The following is a 12,366-nucleotide window of genomic DNA, read 5'->3' as shown; positions in this document are numbered from 1 at the left end:
GATCAGTACCTGGGGATGACTCACAAACTAGTGTAGGTGAGATTTGGAAATTAGGACTATTTTTTCTGAGTCAAGAGTAAAATTAAAGTGACAGATGGCATAGGAAAAAAATGGGGAAAGTGTGTTTTACCAATATAAGGTTTTATGTAAAAGATGTTTACTTTTCATTTGAGATATGTGCAAGAAGCAGCAACACTATTTAAAAAATAACCATTTTTTTTTCACAGAGAAAATAGTTCAAAGGGACAGAGGCAAAATAATTTATATGTGGTATGTTATCAGTGAACAAAGCAATTAACATTTTTATGCTGTCTTTTTAATAATTGTGCTGGGGTCATCTGAATGAGAGATAATGTTTAGACTAACTATAATTCAGAAGAGACACAAATGCAAATAAAACAGTACCGGATTATTATTTTTACCTGCAAAGATTTGGGGGAAAAGTCTGAACTTGCCAAAGGCTGTCATTTTTTGCCAGTTGAGCTTTCCTAAGAAAAGAAACTTTGCATATGATAAACTTTGCCATTTACCAGAATGCAGATAGTCCTTATTTTAGCAAATGCAGTTGGGACAGGCAACTTGGTTGTTAAGTGAAATGGTCACTATGTGAACCTGTGATTGTGCTTATGATCTTACTTCAGCAAAGATTTTAAATGTGACGACTGGTTGTAAAGATATTTTCATCACTGTCATAATTGCAGTCACTAAACGGGCCAGTCTCTAATCGAGAACTACCTGCATAGTTTTGTAAAATCCAGAATGAAAGCATTTTCTAAAGTGCCTTTTACGTCCTCTGCAATATGACGATCTATTTCTGCCTAAATGTTATTGTTATTTAACTAAAGCTACAGTTTCTTTCATGAAAATAATATTAAATTAGAGCTAACTGTATATTGCTTATAAATTGGTTTATTTTAATTTCTATTACCTTACGTATTATTGTTATGTGCATTGTATTTGGCCTACAAGAGTCTTTTTAATTTCTTTGCTGCCATCTAGTGATTTATGGGATCCAGTGGCTCAGTGGTCGAGAGACTGAATCTTAGACCATTAAATGTCTATAGCTTGGCAGTTCAAGACCTGAGTGCTACAAAATGAAGTGAGCTCCTGTCACTTGTCCCAGCTCTCTCCAACTGAGCAGTTTGAAAACATATAAATGCAAGTTGATGAATAGGTACTTCATCAGAGGTGGGTTTCAGCAGGTTCTGACCAGTTCTGGAGAACCGGTAGCAGAAATTTTGAATAGTTCGGAGAACCGGTAGTAAAAATTCTGACTGGCCCCGCCCTCATCTATTCTCTGCTCCCAAGTCCAAGGAAATGGAGATTTTACAGTATCCTTCCTCTGCCACACCCACCAAGCCACGCCCACCAAGCCATGCCATGCCACGCCCACCAAGCCACACTCACAGAACCGGTAGTAAAAATTTTTGAAACCCACCACTGTATTGCATATAAGCATATGGGAAGGTAACAGCGTTCCATGTTTCTCCGTATATTCTATGCTCTGGTATGATGTCATGCTGGGCAACCTGACTCCCTAAAGTTGGTTACGAAAGCAGAGTAAAACCCTCAAGGACCTTTACATTTACTTTTTCTACATCTAGTGCTTATCCCAATTTTTGCAGCCCAGACTAATATTATGGAAACATAGACACAACATATAGTTGAATTTGTATATTCAAAACAGTTTAATGGGTTAACACAGCTATTGTACTGAGGTAGTTGAAATTGAGCTTTGGTTTGCTTCTAACATAGGCCCCATGGCTCAGGACCTGGGTACTTGCGGGACTGCCTACTACCACCAATAGCCTCCCACTGGCCGGTACGCTCCCACAGAGAGGGGCTCCTCCGGGTGCCGTCGGCCAAACAATGCTGACTGGCGGCCCCCAGGGAGAGAGCCTTCTCTGTGGGGGCACCTACTATCTGGAACGAGCTCCCCCCGGAGATACGGAGGATCCCGGATCTGCGCACCTTCCGCCGTGCCTTAAAGACCTTTTTATTTCATCAGGCGGGCCTGGCCTAATTTTCTCCCTCTTTTATAAAAGATTTTTAATTTTTTAATATTTTTTAATATTTTATATATTTAAATTTTAAAATTGCTTTTAAATTGATTGGGGTTTTAATTTGTCTGGGCCAAAACTATTTAATTTGATTTTAATTCCACTTTTAAATTTTGTATGTATGTATTTTATTGTTTGGCTGTGCACTGCCCTGAGTCCTTCGGGAGTAGGACTGTATAGAAATAAAATAAAATAAATAAATAAATAAAAAGAAATTTGTTTGCCAACTCACAAGGCTTGTTAAACTCAGTCAGCAGGTAATGGAAAAATCCCATGACATTAATAACAAAAATAATGCCAAATACAAAGGAGATAGTTGAAAATCTATATGGAGTATTATTTCATTTCTATTACAAGTGGATTAGCAAGAATTCTGTAATAAATAATGGCATGGGAGTGAACAGGGAAGAGATATTATCCAGTTTAGAGGTAATACTTAAAAACCAATGTGTTGGTTTTTGCATGTGTTGGGTGAAAAGCCAGACAAACTTATATTATGATGGCATTCTCAGCCTCTAAACAGTAGAAGTTCAAAGTCTTTTAGTAGAAAATACGAGGTTGCAATGAGTGATTTGTGATATCAATTGCTCATTAACACGATAGTCTTTATTTTGCATTTTAAAATCTTGTTTGTTATTTACAAGTTGTTTAAGTAATATGTTTGCAAGAATTAATGTTCAGATCAGTTAAAACCAGATGTGAAACTGCAACCTGGGCAACTGGAGAAGGGACACGGGTTCCATCAATCAGCCGTGTCCACTATTTTGATTTTTTTTGACACCCCCCCCTCCCCAATCATATAATCCTGCAAACCTCCTCCACTCTTGGAATGCGTTCCTTAACAAAGTGTGTAAAAGCTGGTGTGGCCACTGAGCCATTTGAGACCAGTGCCAGCGCAAGGTGCCCCTAGGCGACATTGACTGATGACTCCACATCCTGCTGATGTAAAGATTAACACTTTGTAATGATTCAGATGAAGACGTGGTGCTGATATTGCCTAGATTTTGGCACGCTAAGCCGGTGCCTGCTCAGCTTTGGCCTAAAAATGACCTTACTTGTGACAAAATGTTTAGATTTTATAATTGTAACAATATTAAAGGGATTTATTACAAGTTTGTTTGGAGTACTTGTCCTCGTTTTCATAGTTCCTTTATTTATCATCAACTTATTTTTTCTCTCTCTCTTTCTGAAATAGAACTCTCACTTAGTTTTTAAACCCTACCACTGTTGACTCAATCAGTCTATCATTTACATTCTCAAGTTGTATAAACTTCACATTTGTTTTTGCAGGACAAAATACTTTAGTCATTCAACTTCTCCTGCAGTTTTACTTTTTGATTCTTTTACATTCTAAATGAGATTTATTTGTTCCTAGCAGGAATGATTACAGGTAATACTTGACTTAACAATTATTCATTTAGTGACTGTTCAAAGCTACATTAGCATTGAAAAAAGTGACTTATGACTGGTTTTCACTTTTACCACTGTTGCAGCATCATCATGGTCACATGGTCAAAATTCAGACATTTTCAACTGTTAACTGTTTATGATGGTTGCAGTGTCCTAGGGTCATGTGATCACCTTTTGTGACCTTCTAATAAGTAAAATCAATTGTTACTAACTTAATAATTGCAGTGATTCAAGAAAGTCATAAAATGGGGCAAAACTCACTTAACAAATGTCTCACTTAGTAACAGAAATTTTGGGCCCAATTGTGGTCATAAGTCGAGAATACCTGTGCTGTTATGCATTATGGTTTGCTAGCATATATTTACAAGGTATCCTTCATATGCTCATCATATGGGATTGGTCCTCCTTATGGGTCTTTTGGTTGTGTCTTCAAGGTTGCATTAAATTGAGGACTTCCAATCTCCTAATATAAAATCAACAATAGATGAGATAATTGATATTCAGCCAACCCTTTCAACCCTTTCAATGTAACCTGAAATTGAAGGCTTCTGCCATTGCCTGCACATTGTAGGACATCTGTTCACATTGTAGGACATCTGCTCATAACAACTTACTTTCAGAAGTTGTGGGTGCTCCAATACTGGAAGTTTTTAAGAAGAGATGGGACAACCATTTGTCTGAAATGGTATAGGGTTTTCTGCCTAAGCAGGGCATTGGACTTGAAGACTTCTAAGGTTGTTATTCTATTCTATTCTACATTAGCAAAGGCCACTGCTAGCATTTACAGGGATAGCGTCAAATCCATGTAAGGTGTAGGTAACACATAATTCTAATTCAGTGGCTACATAACTTGCCTTCTTCTATCACTCATTATTCAGCAATATCCTCTTCCTTTCTTAGTCATGCTGTTCTAGGAGTTATTCATAATTAATATTTGAGCATGTATTAATACATAGGTCTGATGGTATTTGTCAATAATTTTTCATTATATTCCTTCTTGAAACACCAACTCTTTTCAATTATCCTTTCAGATTTCTGAAAACTTTAGAGGTCTGAATAATGCATATGAGGTACAGTGCAAGTGATGTACTGAAGTTTCATGGTTCACAAGATACCTAGTTTGTTTACAATAATTTCTGTTTTGATGGTAATATGTTTCAGCATGAGATTATCTTCATGCTGATAATGGAGGAATTAAAAGTTCATATTTGGTACTTTTGCATTATTTGAATAGGCATCTGCTTGCCAGGATTGTTTCTGATTACATAACCACACTGCTATTGGAATTTGAGTTAATACTCATGAACAAATAATTATACAAAATAAATTCACAGCTTTATTGTTCAGATACCTTGATGATATCTTGGAGAGAAATTATAGTATAAAGAAGACTTATAGTTTTAATAAATTCTTTAAGGAAAGACTTACTGTAGCACATCAGTTTTTTTTTTTATAAAAATGCAAAAGAACTACAGGCATTCCTCAACTTACGATCACAATTGGGAGCAGAATTCATGTTCTAAGCAAGGCAGATGTTAAGTGAGCCACACCTGATTTACACCTTTTTTTTGCCACCATTGTTGTTAAATGAATCACTGCAGTTGCTAAATAAATTATGCTGCAATGGGCTTCCTTCATTGATTGTTTATCAGAAGGCAGCTGGGAAGTTCACAAGTGATAATATTATGACCCTGGGATGCTGCAACTATTATGAATACATGCTAGTTGCCAAGCGTCCAAAATACACTTGATCATTGTAATGAGGACCAGTTGTAAATCATTGTATTATAAGGTGACCAGATTTTAACATTGGTAAAGAGGGACATTGTGGGCGTGGCTTATTTTGTGGGCGTGGCTAGCTGGTCACGTGACTGGGTGGGTGTGGCTAGCTGGTCATGTGACCGGGTGGCCATGGCTATGTGTATAGGGTAAGGTGAACAGATTTTAACATTGGTAAGAAGGACACCATTGTGGGCGTGACTTATTGTGTGGGCGTGGCTTGGAGGCCATGTGACTGGGTAGGCGTGGCTAGCTGGTCATGTGACCGGGTGGCCATGGCTATGTGTATAGGGACTACTCAGAGGGCTGAAAAGTCATTTCTGACAGGTCCTCACACTTTTGACTGGTCCTCACACTTATGACCATCCTCACATTTATGCCCGTGCAGTATTCTTAACAACCATGTCACTCATTTCACAACTGCTTCTCTTCACCATGATGACAAGATAGGGCAAAAATGTAAAATGTGAGGACAGTCGTAAGTTCAAGGACTGGTCAAAAGTGTGAGGACCAGTCAAAAATAACTTTTTCAGCCCTCTAAGTAGTCCATATGCACAAAAGGACTAAGCAGAGGGCTGAAAAAATCATTTCTGACAGGTCCTCGCACTTTTGACTGGTCCTCACACTTATGACCATCCTCACATTTATGCCCATGCAGCATTCTTAACAACCATGTCTATTTATTCATATTTGTTCTCTTTTATTCTTTAAAGTTTAACCATTCATTCTTTATCTTAATATCTTTATATTTGTTTGGGATTGGCTTTCTTCCCTTTCATCTTTTTTATTGTACAGCAATCTTTCTCCTCAAACCTACCACCTCTCTCTTTTCTTTCCTTCTTACTTTCTCTTCCCCACTCTTCTTCTCCTCCCTACTTCCTCTTCCTTTCTCCTTCTCCTCCTCTTTTCCTCCCCCTCTTACCTTCACTCCTACTCTAATTTCCCTTCCCTTCCTTCATCCCTCTCTATTGCTGTATCCTTTTATGCATATGGACTACTCAGAGGGCTGAAAAAGTTATTTTTGACTGGTCCTCGCACTTTTGACCAGTCCTCGAACTTACGACTGTCTTCACATTTTACATTTTTGCCCTATCTTGTCATCATGGTGAAGAGAAGCAGTTGTGAAATGAGTGACATGGTTGTTAAGAATGCTGCATGGGCATAAATGTGAGGATGGTCATAAGTGTGAGGACCAGTCAAAAGTGCGAGGACCTGTCAGAAATGACTTCTTTCAGCCCTCTGGTTAGTCCTTTTGTGCATATGGACTACTCAGAGGGCTGAAAAAGTTATTTTTGATTGGTCCTCGCACTTTTGACCAGTCCTCGAACTTACGACTGTCCTCACATTTTACATTTTTGCCCTATCTTGTCATCATGGTGAAGAGAAGCAGTTGTGAAATGAGTGACATGGTTGTTAAGAATGCTGCATGGGCATAAATGTGAGGATGGTCATAAGTGTGAGAACCAGTCAAAAGTGCGAGGACCTTATTTTCTTTGAACAGAGTATTTGGCCGGTTCACAAATTTAAACAGTGTTTAGTCACTTCAATTAAATTTACAATTTCTATATTTCCTTTTTGCCATATTTATTCCTCATCTATTTTTTTTAAAAAACCAATATTACCCTTCATCCTCATCTCTAATCTTAATCAAATTCAATTTTTCCCTTCTATTCTATATTATACCCCTTCCCATTGTCATCTATTTTTATATCCATCCTCACATTGTTTAATTATGTAATTATGTAATACAGTTGTTTAATACAAATTCAACATTTTAATATAAATCAATTAGTTATAAAACTATCTTTTTTGTATATTAATCAATATGAACATGAATATTCCTATTATTTCCATGCAATCCAATTTCTTACAAATCAATTAATTATATTTACCAATAATAATAAACCAAATAATTTCCCCCATATATTCCTCTGAACCACAACTTAACCATTTCTGCTTTCAACACAATATACAATTAATAGTATCTCAATTATTACAATTCCCTAGTTAAATACAGCTTTTTTTTCTTTTGTGTTTTAAAATCTTGAACTCTCCTCCTAAATTTCCCATTGTTTGCAGTTTTTCACCTACCTTTTTTGGGGAGGAAAAATAAAAATAAAAATAAATCTCTCTCTGCCTCATTTTGTCACGTTGCACCAAAGATCCTGGTTTCGGTTTCGTTTCTGCAGCTTAGCTAGGGGAAAAAAAAACTCTTTACACTGATTGCCTGTAGGGCGGCCCTTTGAAGCCCCGGGCAAGAGTTTAAACAGTTTTTTTTTCTTCTAGCCATCAGCTGGGGCTCAAGAGGCAGCGGGACTGAGGAGGCAGAATGAATCGGGACTTTTTTGAAACGCCGCGGGACGCGGGACAAATTGCTAAAAATCGGGACTGTCCCGCCAAAAGCGGGACGTCTGGTCACCTTATTGTATTAGTGCTGTTGTAATTTTGAACAGTTGTAAGTCAAAGGCTATCTCTATATAGCCTGAATATTATATGAATAAGACTTTTTCTCAATTTTCTCAATTTTGTGTGAGATATATAATATAAAGGCTATTCTTACAGGAAAGATAATTTAAAGGAGTTATACCAAGAATTTTTGAAATGGTAAGACATGGAAAAGGCAAATGATGATAATGATCGAAAGAACAACTGAAAAGAGTTGAGTCTGTATAAATGTACTGTAAAACGATATTGTATACCAGTGATGGCTAACCTTTTTGCCATCGCGTGCCAGGAGAGGGGGGGCGGGGGAGGGTCACACGCGCACATGCCCGCGCGCATGCGCACACAACCCCACCCATCTCCGCTCCTGGCACATGATGGCCTCGTAGGCCCGTTTTTCTTTCTTATTTTTTTTTGCTGACCCCAGCCTCCAGAACCTCTCTAGGAGTCTCTAGGAGTCTCTAGGAGCCTCTCTAGGAGTCTCTGGAGGCTGGAGACAGAAAAAAAGTCACTTCCTGTCCCACCGGGAGTCGGGAAATGGGCCCTTTCAGCCTCCGTAGGGCTTCCAAGGGAGTGGGAAAGGCTGTTTTTGCCCTTCCCAGATGCATAGAAAGGATCTGGATCCAGGTAAAAAAAAAAAAAGGGTCTTCCCCACACACTCCCAGGCCCTCCAGAGGCAGGAAACAGTCTGTTTCCCTACTTCTGATGGGCCCAGAAAGCCCGAAAATCAGCTGGCCGGCACATGCATGCGCCCCAGAGCTGAGCTGGCGTGCCCACTAATATGGCTCCACATGCCACCTGTGGCACGTGTGCCATACGTTCGCCATCACGGTTGTATACTTTATGCTAGTATATTTTGTAGACTGCAATACACTTAAAAATCATAGAACTGGAAGAATGCTCAATTATTGTCCCAAAGGTGCTTTTTTCAGGAGGCAATCTTTGGGACAACCATGACCTGGATAACTGAAAATCTCTACAGACTCTCAATTATCGTATAGTTCAATTCCCATTAATACAGGTAGTCCTTGACTTACGATCACGATTGAACCCATTAAGTGAGACAATTGTTTAGTGAGCTTTGCTCCATTTTATGACCTTTCCGCCCTAAGTCTTCGGAGAGGGGCGCCATATAAATTGAATTAATTAAATTAAATTAAATTAAATTAAATTTCTTGCCAAATTTGTTAAGTGAATCACTGCAGTTGATAAGTTGGTTAAACAATTGTCAAGTGAATCTGGCTTCCCCATTGATTTTGCTTGTTAGAACTTTGAAAAACGGGATCACATGACTTTGGGACACAGCAACGGCCATAAGTATGAATCATTTGCCAAGCATCTGGATTTTGATCACATGATCATGAGGATGCTACAAGGGTCGTAAGTGTGAAAAATGGTCATAAATCCCTTTTTTCAGTGTCTCCGTAACTGTGAATGGTCATTAAATGAACTGTTGTAAGTCTAGCACCACCTGTATAAGAAAGCCACTGCTCAGAACCCCTTAGGACTGATTCTAGCCTGTGTTTGAAAACTTTTAGTGATAGAGAGTCCATCATCTTCTGAAGCAATTTATTCTATTGCGAAATAGGTCCTACCATCTGGAATTTTTGTGTGCACTCAGCATACTTTTTGTTGTAATTTGAATTAACTGGTGTGCAATACTTAAGTTATGCAATGGAGAGGCATACACCGTGGGAATGACCAACTAGATTGAGGTTTTACTCTAGCTTCAAAGAAAAAAGTACAAACAACGTGCATTCTTGCAAATATAAAAACAAGAACTTGGTGAAAGGAACAGGAATGAAAGAGAATAAAGTGCCTCACCCCTTGTTCTTGCCAAAGCTCTGGAGGCAAAAGATGATTTATTTTTTCCTTCACAACAAACCAAAGATAGTACTGCTTTTTAAAAGGAAGGAAACCTTTTTGCAGGGTTTGAAACTGACACCATCTAAAAATAGAGCAAAAGACACGTTTTTCATGATTATTTTTGGATTTAGAACGTTCCTCCTAACATCAGAATTTTGATTTTTTTTTTCATTTTATAATAAATGCCCCAGAATTCTGAGATTTCTTGAAAATAATGAAAGAAATAAAAAAGCTTAATTAACAGCATAATCTGTTTTGGCTTTTAGTGCTAAATTGATTTTTAACTCATAAATGTGCAGTAATATTTCTGATAAAGAATTAGGATTATGCCTCAATTTATCTGTGAAGCTGTTCGTTGTAAATACAATATGACTGCCATTCTGAAAAGCTGATTTAGTGAATTTAAGCAGATATGTGAATAGATCTCTGCATGGCTTTAAATCTTTTCTAAAGAGCACGATGTTCTTTAAATAATAACAACAATATAATAACAGTAACAACAACAATGATAATAATAATAATATACTATTTGTCGTTTCACTATTGAAGTTGAAATTTCAAGTTCAATAAAATAAAGATGTTATCTCTTATCAGCATGATATATTGCAATGGTAGAAGGTAACTTCTAAGAAGAGTTTGCTTTTCTTTTCCTGGAACAATGGTTTTCAAAGATTGATTGTCTGTCAAACTAATGAGACTAATTGTCCTTAATTTTCACTCATTAGGATCTCCGATAATGGAGACCTCATTCTAAATTGCAGCTGCTTACGTTTGCAGAACATGACCATAGATTTTGGCTTAATGTACAAGATACCACTTGTTAATATTATGCCAGGTATATTACTAAGCAGAATTCATCAAATAGGAGCATGCATGTTTTGATCTGAAATGATTAGATGTACGTATTAAGTTACACAATCCATTGAAAGTATCAAATGCAGTGCAAAATGGAGAAGGCAAATAATAACAAATGTATTTGAAAATTATATTTCTAATTAGAAAATTAAAAAACAAAAGTTTAGTTATTTGTTTTTGTTTTATAAAATAAATTATAATTATATAATTATAAAACACATTGTGCTGAATTTTAAATACACTGCAAAGTTCTCCATAGCTTCAAAGGTCTAAAAATACTTGCAGAAAAATTGGAACACATACTAAAGACTTTTTCAAAAAGGCTTCTTTCAAAATGCATAGTACAGTACAAAGTACTTAAATATAAGACGGCCTGATACAGAAATAGAGAATAATTCAGTAATTTATTATAGATATATTTCTGAAGGATGAATATTCAAATGTCATATTGAGAGAAGTGTAAAAAGGCTATTAACATTTGTGAACAGATGTTTACCATCTTCTGGTGAGTACAGATTTAGTTTGGAGATGTCAAAAGTTATCATTCTAATGGTAAGATCACACTTGAAATATTGCATCTAGTTTTGGTTGCTACACTATAAAAAAAGATGCTGAGATTCTAGAACACGGGTTCCCAAGCCATGGGTCATGGCCTATTCTAGGTTGTTAGCATGGAACCATCTCTTTCCTACTGCCCTATCACAAAGCTGGATATATTGGGAAACTCTGCTGTAGAAAGAGTGCAGAGAAGTATAATAAAGTAAAACATATGAAGAATGGCTGCAAGAATTGGGTACGTCTAGTCTAATGAAAAAAAGAACTAGGAATGACATGATAGCAGTGTTCCAATATTTGAGGGGCTGCCATGAAGAAGAGGGAGCCAACCAAATGGATGGAAACTAAGCAAGGAGAAAGCCAATCTAGAAATAATTAATAGATAAAATAATTAATCCCTGGAATGGCTTGTCTTCAAAAGCTGTGGGTGCTCCATCATTGAAGATTTTTAAGAAGAGATTGGATAGCCATTCATCTGAAATGGTATAGGATTGAGCAGGGGATTGGTCTAGAAGATCTCCAAGCTCTAGCTCTGTTATTCTGTTATATCTGCTGTCCTTTTAATCTGGTCCCTCATTTAAGGTCAGTCTTTTTATCTTCCAGTAAAAACAACCAGAACAATCTTTCTACTTACAAACCATTCTTGCAGTTAACAACAGCCACACCTTCTATGATCACATGATTATATTCTAGATGTTTGGCAACCAGTTCACCTTTATAACCATTTACCACATCCTGCAGTCACCTGGCCACAATTTGCAACATTTTTGGCTGATTCCCAGCATTTATTTCTAGTTTCCAGCAAAAAAATGCATTGGAGAAAACGGATTTACTTAATGACTGCAGCATTTCATTTAATGACCATTATTAAAAATGCAGCTGTAACTTTGAAGTTGGTCACTTGGTGCTTCAATTTATGGCTGCAATAATTTATGACCATAATTCCAGGCTCTGTTATTATTGTAAATTGAGGATTATCTTTAATACAGATTCCATACGGCGCCTTTCAGTAAAATAGAAGTTATGTTACATTAAACCCCAAATTCCCACCTACGGTAGACATGGCTAAGAATTTTTGAAGTGGTAGTGGTATTGCTGTTATAATTTTCTATGTTTTTGTTTACTTGAATATATTGTAATCTCTCTTAAACAGAAGATTATTTTTGAGAAAACTTGCATTGGATTATCCTCTAAATTTAATATGTAGGCCAGACATAACACTTATTTATGTCAAAATTATGCATTTTATATTGTTTAAAGCAGATTTATTTATAATAGGAAAAAACCCAATAATTGTACTTTGTTATCTATCTGATCACTCTGATTAAGAATGCATATGATGATGATAATTATTAGCCTTTCTCCCACTAATCTTTATGGAAATAAGAAATGGATTTGT

General features: G+C 36.8%; 1 protein-coding gene across 6 annotated transcripts in view; it reads left to right on the top strand.

Annotated features, from left to right (window-relative positions):
* MED12L (mediator complex subunit 12L) overlaps positions 1–12,366 on the top strand; it is a 183,660-nt gene that overhangs the window by 102,851 nt on the left and 68,443 nt on the right. The gene's annotated exons all lie outside the window — the stretch shown is intronic.

The sequence above is a fragment of the Pantherophis guttatus genome, chromosome 6, assembly GCF_059756535.1.
Source record: "Pantherophis guttatus breed Tessera chromosome 6, ASM5975653v1, whole genome shotgun sequence".
In the NCBI taxonomy this organism is placed as follows: domain Eukaryota; kingdom Metazoa; phylum Chordata; class Lepidosauria; order Squamata; family Colubridae; genus Pantherophis; species Pantherophis guttatus.
Note: the sequence above shows the minus strand (reverse complement) of the source record. Positions and strands in the feature narration are given on the sequence as shown.